This window comes from Misgurnus anguillicaudatus, chromosome 21, assembly GCF_027580225.2.
Source record: "Misgurnus anguillicaudatus chromosome 21, ASM2758022v2, whole genome shotgun sequence".
Classification (NCBI taxonomy): domain Eukaryota; kingdom Metazoa; phylum Chordata; class Actinopteri; order Cypriniformes; family Cobitidae; genus Misgurnus; species Misgurnus anguillicaudatus.
This window is the reverse complement of record NC_073357.2, coordinates 16,877,409-16,897,588: the sequence shown is the minus strand read 5'-3', so window position 1 is coordinate 16,897,588 and position 20,180 is coordinate 16,877,409.

Below are 20,180 nucleotides of genomic sequence, written 5' to 3'. Positions count from 1 at the left end.
CTTTTGCTGGAGATACACCTCAATAAAAACTTGATTTATATGATTGCTTTGCCATATTTCGTTACTTCTGTAAGCAATACTGCATTTAAAATGACCGCTATAAGCAAACATCATAAAACTTAAATAAAAGACAAATACCTTTTGGAGGAGAAATCCAGCAGCTGTCAGGAGGTGCCAACTTCAAATGGGACGCATGAACGACTCGTGCTGTTCTACACGCGATGACTTGAGAATGCCCTTTATGATGTCACGATATCAAAGCGTCGTGCCAGGGTGACCTTGACAACAGAAATGCTTTGGTCAAGATGTTACAACCATCAACTCTTTACCAGCCACAGACTAGTTATCTGGTCAAAAAGAGGCAACGCTTCCCCGCCAGTAACATATGCAGTAAGTGGCGCTGTTACCCATCTTATAAAACAGCAAAGTAAATAAAGTCACAAGGTGTGGAGAGCCTTTATAAAGAAAATGTTTCACTACAGGATATTTATTTTCTCTTACACTTATGAGTTTTGTAGCAATTGTATAGTTTATATGTTGGACTACAATATAATGAGAGAAATTTGTTTGATTTGAGACTATTTAATGTTTGACTGGTCGGTTAAATGTATTAATTTGTTATACCTACATAGCCTATTACACTGCAAAAATTTATTTCTTACCCTACTAAAAAATACAGTAAATGAAAGGTAAATGAAAGCAGCTCAAACATATTTTAGTCTGGGACTAGAGTAAGCCCTGTCCGGGAAACCACCACTAAAACCATTAAACTATAACACAAACTGAATATTATATACTTTTATTATATACTTTTTCAATTTTATGTGGAGTAAACAGTAATGCGCTAACATAAAGCATAAGGTTTATTGTTTACATCATCATAATTCACAGTTCATTTGGTTAAAATAAGTGAAGAGCGCTGTTCAGATCCAGCATGTCCTGTTCCTCTAGTGTGTGTAAAATATGTTAGAACAAGCTAGTGACCCCTATCCAGAGATCACGCCTGACGCTCTCTAATCTAAGTGAAACAGACGAATTACATTAAATCTTTGAAATAGTGACTTAAGAAAAAAAACAATAATAAATTTTACCTCTGACTGTGAACACTTTTGTCTGCTATAAAGCAGTTTCTGTCTGATCCACGTGCAGTAAACATCACTCGAGCCAAACCAACATTTTCTCCTCTGTGATCAGCTTGAACTCTATACAATAATTAAGCAATATCGCTCGAGTAGGAGTGTGATATACGGCCTCGTGCCTCTGGCCTAATCACAGTCATGATGATATAGAGATATATCACACAACTCCGAGAGCGATATTGCTTTTATACAACAGTACGACGGCACACGTTTGAAAAAAGAAAACAACAACAGAGTTATTTTAAAAGCCTCTTTGTTTGGGAACTACTTTCTGATTAATTTTTTTTGTATTTGCACTTTTCGGCCAAGGTTTAAACATGATAAACAAGTCTTCAATCAGTGGATTATAAAATTATGTGATTATAAACAGGGTTGCCAGATCCGCAAAACAAAACCAGACTGATGGACATTCAAAATGAGTCCAAATAGGTTAAAATGAGGATTACATGTTGTTGTTTTTTGAAGTAATTTAAAGATTTAATGATTTTCTATTAGGGATGCATAACGATTAATCGCGATTAATCTATAGCAGAATAAAAGTTTTTGTTTAGATCATATATGTGTGTACTGTGTATAATAACTTTGTATAGATAAATGCATACACATGCATGTATATATTTAAGAACTGTTTACATGTGTATATACATTTGTATATTTACTGGTACTGTATGTATAATCTATATTATATATAAATATTTCATATATAAATATATTTTTTCTTAAAATTATACATACATGTGTATATATATATAATAATACACAGTTCACACATATATATGATTTAAACAAAAACTTTTATTCTGCTATAGATTAATCATGATTAATCGTTATGCATCCCTAGTTTCTTCTTTAAGAGCTGGGTGTTGTACTTCATTGGACTTTTTTTAGCCTAAACTGTCAAATGTGACCACTTAACTAACCAATAAACTAAGTCTTACTAAGTCTTTTTTGTGTGTTTGCAGTGATGTTTTTTAACATGTATAAAATACTGATAAACTATAAAACTGCACACTTACCTTTATAATGAGAGTCAAACAGGGCAGCAAAACGGTCCCCGGTTCGAGCTCCGGCTAAGTCAGGTGGCCTTTCTGTGTGGGGTTTGCATGTTCTTCCGGTGTCAGCGTGGGTTTACTCCGGGTATACCGGTCTCCACCTACAGGTTAGATGAATTGGAGATGCCAAATTGCATTTGTCTTCATCACATGACTGTATATAACACTTTTTTTTTACTTATTACAGTTTTTCTAAGTCTCTTTGGAGCATTCAAAACATTTTGTTCAACCTCTATATCATCAAGTCAGTTGTGCACAACATAAAAGCAATTTCTCATTGTTTTGGACAAATTGCAAATGCTTTAATACAATCATGCAGATTATTATACAATTGTCCAATATACAATTTCGTCATTAAAAATGGTAAAAAGGTGAATTCATCACAGTTTACATCAGAAAATACTGACACTTATCATTGTGTAGGTACACTTGGTATATTGACAACATTTGACTAAACATTTTGACCCTCTTGTTCAAGAACAATGACACGCGGATTTGCTATTTTGATAACACTAACATGTTCCACTGACGTAAAAATTTACTTTTAAGAGATGACCTACAGTAAGGATTTTGAACAAGTTACAGGCTTTTGCAGGACATCCATAATGTTGTGCAGTACAGATTGTTCTGAGAAATGCACACATTCAGTTTAAGCTCCAAAGCAACTGAGAAAAACTGTAATTAATGCACCATGAACTAAGATGAATAACTGTATTGACATTAACTAACATTAACAAGAATTAATACATGCTGAAAAACTAGATTGTTGATTGTTTGTTCATGTTAGTTAATGGATTTATTAATGTTAATGTTAAAGTGTTACCAAATATTCGATAAAAACTTTACTTTGACATTAAAGTGTGTGAATTACAATGTTTTTTCTTTGAAATGTAATAATTTTTACTAACCTTTTACAATAAAAGAGAAGAGTTGAGAGAGTTCAGAGTTTGGTGCTGCTCTTTGTTGACTGATGATGCGTCACGGTTGTCACGGCAACTCAGCTCTCATCTAGAACTTAATGCAGAAACACTCAACATCAATATACAATATAAAAATACAACATAATTCACTATATCACTGGTTTCATTGTCAAAAGGATAAAGTATATTTTTTTAAATGGTTTTTTAAAAAAATCCTGAAACTTTTTAACACAATATTTTGATTATCCAATAGGACTTGAAAGGTGTGTCCCAAATCGCACACTTATGCACTATTCTAGCCTATTATCTAGTATAACAGTGTAAGTAGTGATCACACTAAAAATACTCAAAAATAAAGTGTACTTTAAGTATCTGGATGATGCACTCCAAGAGTGCAACGCTGAAAATTAATACAATCAACAGTCGTGGCTTCCCATACGGCAAAAAAATTATATATATATATATATATATATATATATATATATATATATATATATATAATGGTGAAAATATATTTTTGTAAATATATTCCAAAATATATTTCAGCAAATATATTTTTTGGAAATTTTTTTATATATGTTAAAATATTTTTTTTGGCCGTATGGCGGGGCTGTCAGATGCAGTAAGAGTGATGTTTACCTGTGGAAGCAGTCTGACACTTACTAAAGTCATGTTGAACAAAATAAATAACAATGATATTACAAGAACAGTGTACAAATTGATCTTCATTGACTTGACTTGCAGTTTATACTACAGTATGAATTTGACGTCATTGCCCTCATAAACAAAACCATCAAGTGTTTCATTTGGGACGATACTACTCTTCAAAAATGTATACACTTGATGTGTGAGAACATAGTGTGTAGTTTAAGTGTATAGTGTGTAGTATGTCATTTGGGACACAGCTTATGAATAGTTTTCACTACAGGATTTGAAAAGACGACCAAACATCATGGTTGTGCGTCATTAGCGAGTCGTTTCCCATTGGGCCCATAGTCTGTGTCATTTTAAAATAGTTTTAGGAAATTTGTCCAAACTTGCCCTAAAGCCAGAATTGAAATGTTTTCATAACCCTATAAAAAGTAATTTATAATAAACGACCATTTTCAATTATCTAGGTACATTAGGTACATCTAGGTACATTATACATTGTATATTCTATTTTGAAACATATTTTAGGTTGAGCTAAGTGCCTTGTTTGCTTGTATAAGGATATTTTGTGTACGCAGCCACCCCTATAAAATCCCTGGCTCCTGCCTTGTTTACATTTCTGCAAGGAATTATTCTCATTATTTTGAAAACTCTTATTTTGTCAAAAATAGCTTCATCAAATGCATAACAATTATGCACTAAAACTATAATGTTAAAAGGACAGTTCACCCAAAAATGAAAATCTGTTATCATTTACTCACTCTTATGTTGTTACAAACCTGTATATATTTCCTTGTTCTTCTGATGAACACAAAGAAAGATATTTTGAGAAATGTTTGTAACCAAACTGATCTGAGGCCCCATTGACTTTCGTAGTATTATGTATTGGTATTTTTAAACCATTGTCTTTTGGGATTGGGGTTAGATTTGGGATTTGGGTTAGTATGTTGTTGTATGTATAGGTTTCCTATTTTTAAGCCATGCTCGCTTGAAGTTTGGGTTAGAATTGGAGTTAGGATGTCTGATATTTAACAGAAAGTTGTTCTAACTGCAATCCCAAGTGACAATAGTAAACAAAATTGGAAAAAAAGAAACCAATACATTAAATGACACAAAAAGATGTGCGGTATTAAATGAACGGGAAGGACTGGCATATCACATGCACGCAAATTTGAACTTGGTATATTGCATGACTTTTTAACAGCGTGCTATTTATTATAGATAATTCATGAAAATAGGTTGATATCAACAGTCACTTAATATTAATTAAGCATAAAAGGGCCACAAATGATCGCATTTCATCTACTTTAAGGAGATTGTCTGAGAATTTTAAACTCTCTGGGGCGGTTTCCCCGACAGGGATTAGACTAGTCCTAGACTAAAATAAATGTCAGAGAGTCCAAACTGAAAACAACTTGCAGTGACATATCTTAAAATACATCAGTGCCCTTTGTTTTGACTTAAAATGCACACAAGTGATGTTTTTCGTAAGGCATGTTTGTTAAAACTAGTTATATTTCCTAATTAAACTAAGGCCTAGTCCTGGCTTAAGCTAATCTTTGTCTGGTACACCACCCCTCTATGTTTTCTACACTGAAGATTCATAATTGTACAGAATACACCCTATATCAAATCACTGTATTATTACTTATATTCATTTATGGGAAAATGTTAGCTTTTTTGGTCAGTCCATGTTCATTTTGACCATGAATTGAACCAATGCAGCGTCATTTAATGGCGGGTATGCACAGGGATGAGCAGCATTTGAAATATAATTGCTAACAAAATAAATGACCATGAGTTTCACTTCAGCACACTGTATCAGATCATGTTGTGATGAAGTTAGACCAGCTTGCTACACCAGCAAAACCAGCTAAAACCAGCCCACCTGCTTATGTTGGTTTTATGAGCTTTTTTCAGTAGGGATGTATGCTACAATACAAACAATAAACAATAAACCCTAACCATTAGTGTATTTTTCAGTGTTTTATTCATTAAATCTAGCTTCTGAGTTACACTTATGTTCGTTTTATTGTGTCTGTGCTGCCATCTAGTGACTCACGAAAATTGTTAAACAATGATTTTACGTTTAATTACTTAGAGAAAAGCAAATTTAGTATGAAATTTAACTTAATATTAATTTTTAATAGAAGAATTAAAATAATTCACTACAGTGTTGGTGAAAACGCACGGACTGCAGTTAAAATCACTTAATTTCTTCTTTTGCTGAAAATACAGCTCAATAAAAACTTGATTTATATGATTGCTTTGCCCTATTTCGTTACTTCTGTAAGCAATACTGCATTTAAAACGACCGCTATAAGCAAACATCATAAAACTTAAATAAAAGACAAATACCTTTTGGAGGAGAAATCCAGCAGCTGTCATGAGGCGCGAACTTAAATGGGACGCATGAACGACTCGTGCTGTTCTACACGCGATGACTTGAGCGTGACCTTTATGATGTCACGATATCAAAGCGTCGTGCCAGGGTGACCTTGACAACAGAAATGCTTTGGTCAAGAAGTTAGAAACATTAACTCTTTACCAGCCACAGACTAGTTATCTGGTCAAAAAGAGGCAACGCTTGCCCGCCAGTAACATATATGCAGTAGGTGGCGCTGTTACCCATCTTATAAAACAGCAAATTAAATAAAGTCACAGGGTCATTACCTGTGTGGAGAGCATATTTTAAGAAAATGTCTCACTACAGGATATTTATTTTCTCTTACACTTAAGAGTTTTGTAGCAATAGTATAGTTTATATGTTGGACTACAATATAATGAGAGAAATTTGTTTGGTTTGAGACTATTTAATGTTTGACTGGTCGGTTAATGTTTTAATTTGTTTTACCTACATAGCCTATTACACTGCAAAAATGACTTTCTCAACAGACATTATGATATGTTTTAGTTACTTTGTGCAACTTTGTCCTTTGCTAGCTTTGTATGCAATTTTGATTGAAGGACTTAATGTTCGTTGTAATGTGCTCAATAAAAAAGATTAAACAGAAGATAATGCTTATTTGATGACATCTAGTAGTAAAAATAATGAAAAGCACAGTGTCATGGTTCTGGTTAATCTAGTCTTATGGCAGGATCATGACAGGCCCATGTTTTGTGTGGGATCAAGTTGAGTCATGCGGGAAATCACATGGACACAGACAGTAAACAGACACATAGACATGGAAGTCGACACATACACGGATAGCATGTTGACTTAATTTTGGCACAAAAGGAACCCCATAGATTTGAAATAGGGTGTATTCTGTAAAATTATGAATCTGTAAAATAATTTGTAAAATTATGAATCTTTAGTGTAGAAACCATAGAGGGGTGGTTTACCAGACAAAGATTAGCTTAAGCCAGGACTAGGCCTTAGTTTAAATAGGAAATATAACTAACGGAAAAAATCACTTGTGTGCATTTTAAGTCAAAACAAAGGGCACTGATGTATTTTAAGATATGTCACTGCAAGTTGTTTTCAGTTTGGACTCTCTTACATTTATTTTAGTCTAGGACTAGTCTAATCCCTGAGAGTGAGTAAATGATAACAGATTTTCATTTTTGGGTGAACTGTCCTTTTAACATTATAGTTTTAGTGCATAATTGTTATGCATTTGATGAAGCTATTTTTGACAAAATAAGAGTTTTCAAAATAATGAGAATAATTCCTTGCAGAAATGTAAACAAGGCAGGAGCCAGGGATTTTATAGGGGTGGCTGCATACACAAAATATCCTTATACAAGCAAACAAGGCACTTAGCTAAACCTAAAATATGTTTCAAAATAGAATATACAATGTATAATGTACCTAGATGTACCTAATGTACCTAGATAATTGAAAATGGTCGTTTATTATAAATTACTTTTTATAGGGTTATGAAAACATTTCAATTCTGGCTTTAGGGCAAGTTTGGACAAATTTCCTAAAACTATTTTAAAATGACACAGACTATGGGCCCAATGGGAAACGACTCGCTAATGACGCACAACCATGATGTTTGGTCGTCTTTTCAAATCCTGTAGTGAAAACTATTCATAAGCTGTGTCCCAAATGACATACTACACACTATACACTTAAACTACACACTATGTTCTCACACATCAAGTGTATACATTTTTGAAGAGTAGTATCGTCCCAAATGAAACACTTGATGGTTTTGTTTATGAGGGCAATGACGTCAAATTCATACTGTAGTATAAACTGCAAGTCAAGTCAATGAAGATCAATTTGTACACTGTTCTTGTAATATCATTGTTATTTATTTTGTTCAACATGACTTTAGTAAGTGTCAGACTGCTTCCACAGGTAAACATCCCTCTTACTGCATCTGGCAGCCCCGCCATACGGCCAAAAAAAATATTTTAACATATATAAAAAAATTTCCAAAAAATATATTTGCTGAAATATATTTTGGAATATATTTACAAAAATATATTTTCACCATTATATATATATATATATATATATATATATATATTTTTTGTATATTTTGAAATGTAATTTAAAAATAAATTTATCGCATGGGAGAAAAGTTTTGAAAATGTTAAAATTAATTATATTTTAACTGCAAAAATATACTTATAATTTTATATAAAACATTTATATTTTGGGCAGGAATCTTTTTTTTTGCTGTATAGGTTGTAAAATTGGCCCTGAAATACATTTTGAAAAATATGCAAATATATGAAGGTTTAAACTAAATATTTTTCAAATAAATGCAATATTAAATTAAGCTTTGCTTTTTACAAAATGTATTTAGCATGTATTTAAAACATATTTTTAGCCAGAGAAATTAATTTTTTTGCCGTATGGGAAGCCACGACTGTTGATTGTATTAATTTTCAGCGTTGCACTCTTGGAGTGCATCATCCAGATACTTAAAGTACACTTTATTTTTGAGTATTTTTAGTGTGATCACTACTTACACTGTTATACTAGATAATAGGCTAGAATAGTGCATAAGTGTGCGATTTGGGACACACCTTTCAAGTCCTATTAAATAATCAAAATATTGTGTTATAAAGTTTCAGGAAAAATTTTAAAACCATTTAAAAAAATATACTTTATCCTATTGACAATGAAACCAGTGATATAGTGAATTATGTTGTATTTTTATATTGTATATTGATGTTGAGTGTTTCTGCATTAAGTTCTAGATGAGAGCTGAGTTGCCGTGACAACCGTGACGCATCATCAGTCAACAAAGAGCAGCACCAAACTCTCAACTCTCTCAACTCTTCTCTTTTATTGTAAAAGGTTAGTAAAAATTATTACATTTCAAGGAATAAACATTGTAATTCACACGCGTTAATGTCAAAGTAAAGTTTTTATGGAATATTTGGTAACACTTTAACATTAACATTAATAAATCCATTAACTAACATGAACACACAATCAACAATATAGTTTTTCAGCATGTATTAATTCTTGTTAATGTTAGTTAATGTTAATACAGTTATTCATGTTAGTTCATGGTGCATTTATTATAGTTTTTCTCAGTTGCTTTTGAGCTTAAAATGTATGCGTGCATTTCTCAGAACAATCTGTACTGCACAACATTATGGATGTCCTGCAAAAGCCTGTAACTTGTTCAAAATCCTTAGTTCATCTCTTAAAAGTAAATTTTTACATCAGTAAACATGTTAGTGCCTTCAAAATAGCATATCCGCGTGTCATTGTTCATGAACAAGACAGTCAAAATGTTTAGTCAAATGTTGTCAATATACCAAGTGTACCTACACAATTATAAGTGTCAGTATTTTCTGATGTAGTGATGAATTCACCTTTTTACCATTTTTAATGGCGAAATTGTATTAAAGCATTTGCAATTTGTCCAAAACAATGAGAAATTGCTTCTATGTTGTGCACAACTGACTTGATGATATAGAGGTTGAACAAAATGTTTTGAAAATTAATTTCTAATCTGAGAAATGCTCCAAAGAGACTGAGAAAAACTGTAATAAGTAAAAAATGTGTTTTATACAGTCATGTGATGAAGACAAATGCAATTTGGTATCTCCAATTCATCTAACCTGCATGTTTTTACCTGTAGGAGGAGACCGGTATACCCGGAGTAAACCCACGCTGACACCGGAAGAACATGCAAACCCCACACAGAAAGGCCACCTGACTTAGCCGAAGCTCGAACCGGGAACCTTCTTGCTGCCCTGTTTGACCTGTTTCTTGCTGCCTCATTATAAAGGTAAGTGTGCAGTTTTATAGTTTTATCAGTATTTTATACATGTTAATAAACATCACTGCAAACACACAAAGAAGACTTAGTAAGACTGAAGTTTATTGGTTAGTTAAGTGGTCACATTTGACAGTTTAGGCGAAAAAAAGTCCAATAAAGTTCAACACTCAGCTCTTAAAGGAGAGTTACGACAGCAGGAGTTCAAAATGCTTGAGCGCCTCGTGATTCATGTTGACTTCAGATTAGGGATGTCCCGATCAGGTTTTTTTGCCTCCGAGTCATTTGATTTTGAGTATCTGCCGATACCGAGTCTCGATCCGATACTTCTATAATACATAAAAAAAGAATAAATAAGAGCGAAAAAACAGAACCAGGATGTTCCTTATGTCATGCCGCACGCATTGCTGTTTCTGTGTGGAGTCAAAAGAGTCTAACTCTGTGCCAGCGCATAACTACAGATGTGTTAAAAAATAATGAGAATATATATAGTATATGTACAGGGGTTAAATTGGGATTTGTTTTGTGGGGATGTTCTGTTGGGAGGGAGGGTTCGAGGGGTAAAATTTTTAATCCTGATGACAGCAAAGCCACTGGTGTGTTTTAATGACATTTTGGACCTCTGTCAGTTTTAAAGCTGTGCCACATGTTGACCCAAACTTTAAAACCTGAACTTTAAATTATGCAAATCTATGAGTCTGACACCCTATATGCATTTGTTGCACATGTCATCATGCACAATTGATCAAACTTTGAAGGAAGTTATAAGAATCAACCTCCTTGACTAATTCTAGGCATAAGATAGGCTACCCAAAAAGACTCAATTAACAAGAAAAACAACATACTGATTCAGCAATATATCTTATAAATTAGCCATAGAGATTCCCTAATCTGGTCAGCAGTTAGTTATAAAATACCTATAGTTAGGTCGTGATTAATCTGTATAATCAAAATACATTATTTTATTAAACTATACAATCAGTTGTATCCAGTTATCTAGTTAACATATTGTAATGAGATGAGTGACATGGCTAGACATACTTTAATACTTTGTTTCTAGACTTCTATTAAGTTTTCTCGACGTGGGCACCATTCTTACCTCTCTCTCTATCTCTCATCTCTACAGTATCCTGCGAGAATGCGCGTTCTTGAGGTTCTGAGTGAGACGCGGAGCTGCATCTGAGCACATGGTGACAAAAACAATCAACGCGTCGTTTAAATGAGCGGTAAAAACCCGGTTTTGTCGTGGGTTCCCTGCACGCATCAGTGTGAAGCCTATGGATGAATTTGAAAGCACGTCAATAGGCTTGTTCGACTTCATGCGGCGCCGCAACAATCGACAGCCAGGTGACATCAAACCACCGCGAGAGCGATCCGCGAAATCATACGGAGGAGTTTGCTTTTAAATCGCTCTCGCGGAACCTAGACGTCATCCGGCTGCCGGCCGCTGCGGCGCCACATGAAGTCGAACAAGCCTTTTCTCTTCTCATCAGTTCACACGCACCAGCGCAGCGCGTACACTGGCGCGGAGCAGAGCAAGACCTTAATGGATTTTAAACCCTGCATATGTATCCGAGTCCTGATCGGGAGGTAACGTCCGATTCCGATCGAGTCTGAAACCACGTGATCGGGGCCGATTTCCGATCACGTGATCGGATCGGGACATCCCTACTTCAGATACTTCCAGAAAGTTGATAGCAGGCCATTCAAAAACACTGAATTAGAGGCAACAAACTTTCATTTTTGGATCAAAAAAATGCATCGATGTACATTATTTATGATACAGGGTTGGCAAAAAATATACGAATAATTTAATATTTTACAACATACTTGTACATTTTATAAAACATTTATATTTTGGCCCGGAATTTTTTTGCTGTATAGGTTGTAAAATTGCCCCTGAAATACATTTTATATATGAAGGTTTAAACTAAATATTTCTTCAAATGAAAAGAATGTTAAATTAAGCTTTGCTTTTTACAAAATGTATTTAGCATGTATTTAAAACATATTTTTGGCCAGAGAAATGTATTTTTTTGCCATATATATTGATGTTGAGTGTTTCTGCATTAAGTTCTAGATGAGAGCTGAGTTGCCGTGACAACCGTGATGCATCATCAGTCAACAAAAGAGCAGCATCAAACTCTGAACTCTCTCAACTCTTCTCTTTTATTGTAAAAGGTTAGTAAAAAATTATTACATTTAAAAGATAAAACATTGTAATTCACACGCTTTAATGTCAAAGTAAAGTTTTTATCGAATATTTGGTAACACATTAACATTAATAAATCCATTAACTAACATGAACAAACAATCAACAATATAGTTTTTCAGCATGTGTTCTTGTTAATGTTAGTTAATGTCAATACAGTTATTCATGTTAGTTTATGGTGCATTTATTACAGTTTTTCTCAGTTGCTTATATATATAGTATATTTTGAAATGTATTTTAAAAATACATTTATTTTTAAAGCATTTATATTTATATTGCATGTGAGACAAGTTTTGAATATCTTAAAATGTATTATGTTTTCAACTTCAAAATACTTAAACTTTACTTTGACTTTTATAAGTATTTCTTGAAAATTTGGCAACACTAAGCAAAGCCATACGGCCAAAAAATATATATATATATTTAAGATATACAAAAAATGGCCAAAAATATATTTGCTGAAATATATTTTGGAATATATTTACAAAAATATATTTTTCACCGTTATATATACATATTTTGTATATTTTGAAATGTAATTTAAAAACAATAGTTATTTTTAAAGCATTTATATTCACATCGCATGGAAGAAAAGTTTAGAAAATGTTTAAATTAATTATATTTTAACTGCAAACCAGCACCAAAACACAACATATGCTGGTATGACCAGCATAGGATGTTGGTGCTAATGCTGGTTTAGCTGGTGCTAATGCTGGTTGGGTGCTGGTTTAGCTGGTGCTAATGCTGGTTTCACGAGTTCACACTTACAAATAAGTTGGTTAGATTAAATTAGTAAACGTATTTGACGTGCTGTCTGGGGAGAGGGCTCTGAGCTCGGAAATGGGCCCGAACGCAGAGTATCCCCCCCAGTTTAGGAATTAACCTGGTAAGTGAGAGGTGATGGGGTGATGGAGGGATTCTGAAGACTGCAGAGGATCTTTGTAGAGTCAAACTGTGACTTATATATGGCTTGCCTTTGTCCTGATTGGGTAGATATGATGATTACTTATTGAAGACAGCTGGAGGTACTGGAGTAGTTCTTGATTACTGATTAGACAGCTGGAAGTACTTAAGTGGTTAATTTGACGTGCTCCTCCCGAACTACGTTAATAAAACATCATTTGGTGCTGGTTTAGCTGGTGTTAATGCTGGTGCTGATGCTGGTTTGATGCTGGTTTAGCTGGTGTTCACTAGCAAACCAGCACCAAAACACAACATATGCTGGGCTTGCTGGTATGCCGCTTTTTTCAGCAGGGGTATGAATGACAGTTGAACAATATGGGGAGGAAATGAATCCTTGAAATTTAATCCAGTTATTGTAATGTTAGAGTAGGTCAGACAGGCCTAGCAAAAATAAATATCAGGACTTGAAATAGGCTGTCAAAGTAACTGTAGAGTAGCCTTATACATATTCGGATTGAATTAGTTTTTACCATTTAATCATGTAACTATGTTTAATTGCAGTTTTCCCAAGTGTGGCCCTCCGCTAACGTTGCCAAAGTAACTGTGGCCCTCAGGCTAAAACTGTTGCCCACCCCTGTTCTAGAGAGCATCAATGCTGCACCCAGGAAGCACAGTATTGCGCACTCAATATGATTTAGGCGCATCAAATCTGCACCCGGAATGTGCATAAAAGGTCCGGTTAAGTGCATAATTCCCAAAATAACCATCTGCAAGCTTTTTTACTGTGACTTTTTGCGCAATTAAGGAAAATATATTTAGCATACTTATTTGATCAAACGTGCCTATTGTATTTTCTCCTAAACACTGCCATGATTAATAATTACTAATGTTTTTGTAACTTGTAAATAATTTTAAATTATTGGTTTTTACATTTAAAATTATACTAGATGTAGCAGAAAGCACTATAGACATTTAACTAGAGGCAGACTCTATCAAAGTGTTTGTCTTGGGAAAAACTTTACTAAAAAACTTTCACTTCATTTTAAAGCATAGAATTATACTGTGTATTTCTTTTATATTGCATATTAAAATTGATTTTATATCTAATTACATAAAAATTGTGTAAAATGTTATTTTAACTTAAGTAAAAGTAAAAAAACTAGATGTTAAAATTACTTAGATGTTAAATATAAACCAAAAACTTGAAATTGTAACATGTAGTGGAGTAAAAATTATGTTAACATCAAACCAGCTCTTTCTTTAACTGCTACTAAAAACGCGTCATCGTCTGAAAAAAAAACATCATACATTTACATTGAGGCTGTACAAATGTTGCTCTTCTCATCAGTGTTGTTGTGTTATGAGCGCTTTTTTAGTTTAAATACAAGTGGTAGTTTTATTGTATATCGCAGACAATTTGTTGCAAATTCAGAAATATGAGAGAATACACGGTTGCTGTTACGGGCATACCGCATGATGGGTAGGGAGAGAGCTCGGACACAGACTCACACACGAAACGGGTATATGTGGGAAACACTACTGCTAACCTTTCATTAAGTCATGACTCATGATGAATATGATCAGCCGTCTTCTCTGTTATAACATCCGTGACTCTTGACGTTAACGCGAAAAAGAAAGTACACGCAGGAACGTGGAGTTAAAATACTTTTTACTGTTATGTGAGAGAGGCGCGCTGGCACTGCACGTAAAACAGAGAGGGGAGGGGCACGCGCTGTTGAGGAGCTGACCGCCACGAGAGAAAGAGAGAGAGAGAGAGAGAGAGAGAGAGAGAGAGAGAGAGAGAGAGAGAGAGAGAGAGAGAGAGAGAGAGAGAGGGGAGGCATGCTGAGCGCTCGCTGCAATGAACTAAGACGTTTTAAATGGTAAAAAAAAGTGTAAATGGGAATCATGAAAAATCTATGTGGGGGCCATGGGCGAGGCTAGCCCATTTTTAGGGGTGCTTCAGCACCCCTAAAAAGGAGCTCAGCACCCCTAAAACTTGGGGCAAGAAATTTAATTATTCTAAAATGTTCGTTCGTTTTTGACCAGGTAAATAATGTCCAAAACATACTCCGTAGTTTGTGGTTTAAAATGTATAATAAGGTAGAAAATGAAAACCTCCCCGCTTAGCAAATGGTGTCTTCCTCTTCTTCTACTTCTCTGTACCTGCATCGCTTCTTAGCCCGTCCGTCATTCAGCGCGAAACACACGCAGAGTGAGAATCAGTTAAAAGTGTTGTGATGCAACTTTTTTGTTCAAATCTTACAAAATGTTTACGTTATGTTTATAATGAGCGAGTACATCACGAATCAATCTTCCAAGCCGTGTTTTTGTCTTATAATGAATCACCATGGTACACGTATAATAAGTGTTTATTTTCGGATTATTTTAGTCCGGCGGGTACCCGCGCGCTGCGGAGTAGTACAGTACCTGGGTGACTCGTCCATAGACTTAAATGGAGAGAAGTAGCGCCGGTTACAATGTTCTTCCGCAAGACGCATGCAGTTTTGTGCATCTCAGTGGGTAGTTGCATACGTGTGTCTCCGTTGTTAAAGTTTATTAGGGGTCAAGCCCCGAAGGGGCGTAGAACCCTATTGTATTTGTTAGTTTTCTTATAACAATTATTATTAGGGGTCAAGCCCCGAAGGGGCGTAGAACCCTATTGTATTTGTTAGTTTTCTTAATTTTATTATTATTATTATTAGTTATTCTTCTTCCGCCATTGCGGTCTATGGCAGCCCATAGAACCGTACGTAGGAAAGTTATGAAATTTGGCACACTGATAAACGACAGTCCAATGTGTCCCCACAGCAAATTTGGAGTCTCTATATCTAACCCACTAGCGCCACCAACAGTCCAAAATTGCACTTATGTTTTTGCCTATAACTTCTGACCCGTACGTCCTAGAAATTAAATTCTTGTTTCCTCTGATTCCTTGGCTCAAGACGATTCGATTGGACCCTATGACGTCATTTTCCATCATGAAAATTTTCCCGCCATTTTTAAATATTCATAAAACCTACTTTTGCGAACTCGTCCTAGAGCTTTTGCCGGATTGCCTTGAAAATCGGTATGCACCATCTAGAGACACTCAAGGCAAAAAGTTATTAAAAGAATTTTGATAAACCAATCCGTTGTCGTATAGCGCGTCAACAAATTTTACGTAGAGCTCAAAAAAACGGATTTGAGGCTGTATCTTCGCCAAACTTAAGCCTATTGACACGATACTTTGTATTTGTGATGCCAGTCAGGAACTAAGGGTGCATGCAGAGTTTCGTCACAGCGCCACCTAGTGGTCAGACTTATGTTTTACATGCCTATAACTTTGGCTCCGATTGACATATTTTCACAGGACTTGTTTCCTAGGAGGTTTGAATAGTTGCCGAGTCCAACGATACCAAACATACCCGAATTCGCCTTACGGTTAACCCTGCGCAGCAAAATAGCACTTAAGAAACACGCGTAAATATCTCCGCGAACGTTTTTCCGATCGACTCGAAAACACCATAGGAAGAAACTAACCTTACCTTCTGAACAAAAAGTTCTATTGGCGTTATATTAAAATTTTCATCAGAAATGGCCGAAAATTGCAAAAAACGAAAAATTACCTTCAAATTTTGTGTTTTTTACACATAAATGGTTGTAACTTTGTAACGAAAAGAGATTTTTTCACCAGATTTGATACGATGATGCATGAGCACATTCTGAGGCCACACAAAAAAAATTGTATGCTTGCACCACTAGATGGCCTTATAATTGAACAAAACCTTTGATAACAAGCCAGCCCTATGGTCATACAACTGTTTCTTAACTAAACTAAAGTGTATAGTCATAAAACTAGCTAGATGTAACACAATCATGACCTGATGTTGCATGCACAATTTTTTCATTGCGCCACCTACTGGTTTTGAGATGGAATATGGTATTTTTGCCTAAAACTACTGCAACAACACATCTAAAACCATGAGTCATCATGGATTATTCCTTTCATGGCTTTGACTATAATCACTGGTGGTTGCCAATTTACTCCCTAGCAACCATTGAGAATACCTTATCAACCGTTTTTGCAAAAGCTATATCTCTGCATCAGAACATCGTAGAGACATGGGGATGGTCTCTTTTGACTAATTAAACTTGTTGTAACATGATGTGACCACTGCAAACACCACTCACATGTCCTTCAGTGTTCTAATGTTCCATGATTGTCAATAACAGAAGGACGATTGCAGTAGACAAGAACTTAGATTAATTTTGTTGATAACTTTTTTGTTTTTTCATCTAAAATTATTAGATTTACCTAGGTTCTTCAATCTGCTTATCCAATCTCAATTTTACATCCTTTTGTGCCCTTTTCGGCTTGACCCCGGCATTGCTGCTTGCAGCTATATTTATTAGGGGTCAAGCCCCGAAGGGGCGTAGAACCCTATTGTATTTGTTAGTTTTCTTATTATTATTATTAGTTATTCTTCTTCTTCTTCTTCCGCCATTGCGGTCTATGGCAGCCCATAGAACCGTACGTAGGAAAGTTATGAAATTTGGCACACTGATAGAGGACAGTCCAATGTGTCCCCACAGCAAATTTGGAGTCTCTATGTCTAACCCGCTAGCGCCACCAACAGTCCAAAGTTGCACTTATGTTTTTGCTTATAACTTCTGATCCGTAAGCCCTAGAAACAAAATTATTGCTTTCTCTTATTCATTGGCTCAAGACGATTCGATTGGACCCTATGGCGTCTTTTTTCGACATGAAAATTTTCCGCCATTTTGAATTATTCGTAAAACCTACTTTTTCGAACTCGTCCTAGAGCTTTTGTCCAATTGCCACGAAAATTGGTATGTATCATCTTGAGACACTTAAGGCAAAAAGTTATCAAAAGAATTTCGATACACCAATCCGTTGTCGTATACCGCCTTAACGAATTTTACGTAGAGCGCAAAAAAACAGATTTTAGGCTGTATCTTCGTCAAACTTAGGCCTATTGACACGACACTTGGTACTTGAGATGCCAGTCAGGAACCGAGGGTGCATGCATAGTTTCGTTGCAGCGCCACCTAGTGGCCAGAGAAATGATTTATACACCTATAACTTTGGCTCCGATTGACGTATTTTCATGGGACTTGCTTCTTTGGAGTTCTGAATAGTTGCCGAGTCAAACGATACCAAACATGCCAGAATTCGCCTTACGATTAACCCTGCGCAGCAAAATAGCGCTTAAAAAACACGCATGAATATCTCCGCGAACGTTTTTCCGATCGACTCGAAAACACCATAGGAAGAAACTACCCTTACCTTCTGAACAAAAAGTTTTATTGGTGTTATATTAAAATTTTCATCAGAAATGGCCGAAAATTGCAAAAAACGAAAAATTACCTTCAAATTTTGTGTTTTTTACACATAAATGGTTGTAACTTCGTAACGAAAAGAGATTTTTTCACCAGATTTGATACGCTGATGCATGAGCACATTCTGAGGCTACACAAAAAAAAATTGTATGCTTGCACCACTAGATGGCCTTATAATTGAACAAAACCTTTGATAACAAGCCAGCCCTATGGTCATACAACTGTTTCTTCACTAAACTAAAGTGTATAGACATAAAACTAGCTAGATGTAAAACAATCATGACCTGATGTTGCATGCACAATTTTGTCATTGCGCGACCTACTGGTTTTGAGATAGAATATGGTATTTTTGCCTAAAACTATTGCAACAACACATCTAAAACCACGAGTCATCATGGATTATTCCTTTCATGGCTTTGACTATAATCACTGGTGTTTGCCAATTCACTCCCCAGCAACCATTGAGAATACCTTATCAACCGTTTTTGTAAAAGCTATATCTCTGCATCACAACATCGTAGAGACACGGGGATGGTCTCGTTTGATTAATTAAACTTGTTGTAACATGATGTGACCCATGTTTTGCAACTGCAAACACCACGCACATGCCCTTCAGTGCTCTAATGTTCCATGATTGTCAATAACAGAAGGACGATTGCAGTAGTCAAGAACTTAAATTATTTTTGTTGATTACTTTTTTGTTTTTTCATCTAAAATTATTAGGTTTACCTAGGTTCTTCAATCTGCTTATCCAATCTCAATTTTACATCCTTTTGTGCCCTTTTCGGCTTGACCCCGGCATTGCTGCTTGCAGCTATATTTATTAGTTATTCTTCTTCTTCCGCCATTGCGGTCTATGGCAGCCCATAGAACCGTACGTAGGAAAGTTATGAAATTTGGCACACTGATAGAGGACAGTCCAATGTGTCCCCACAGCAAATTTGGAGTCTCTATGTCTAACCCGCTAGCGCCACCAACAGTCCAAAATTGCACTTATGTTTTTGCTTATAACTTCTGATCCCTAAGCCCTAGAAACAAAATTCTTGCTTCTTCTGATTCCTTGGCTCAAGGCGATTCGATTGGACCCTATGTCGTCATTTTCCGTCATGAAAATTTTTCCGCCATTTTAAATTATTCGTAAAACCTACTTTTTCGAACTCGTCCTAGAGCTTTTGTCCGATTGCCACGAAAATTGGTATGTATCATCTTGAGACACTCATGGCAAAAAGTTATCAAAAGAATTTTGATACAGCAATCCGTTGTCGTATACCGCCTTAACGAATTTAACGTAGAGCACAAAAAAACAGATTTTAGGCTGTATCTTCGTGAAACTTAGCCCTATTGACACGACACTTGATACTTGTGATGTCAGTCAGGAGCTGAGGGTGCATGCACAGTTTCGTCGCAGCGCCACCTAGTGGCCAGACCAATGCTTTACATGCCTATAACTTTGGCCCCGATTGACATATTTTCACGGGACTTGTTTCTTTGGAGTTCTGGGTAGTTGCCGAGTCCAACGATACCAAACATGCAAGAATCCGCCTTACGGTTAACCCTGCGCAGCAAAATAGCGCTTAAAAAACATGCGTGAATATCTCCGCGAACGTTTTTCCGATCGACTCGAAAACACCATAGGAAGAAACTAACCTTACCTTCTGAACAAAAAGTTCTATTGGCGTTATATTAAAATTTTCATTAGAAATTGCCGAAAATTGCAAAAAACGAAAAAGTAACTTCAAATTTTGTGTTTTTTACACATAAAT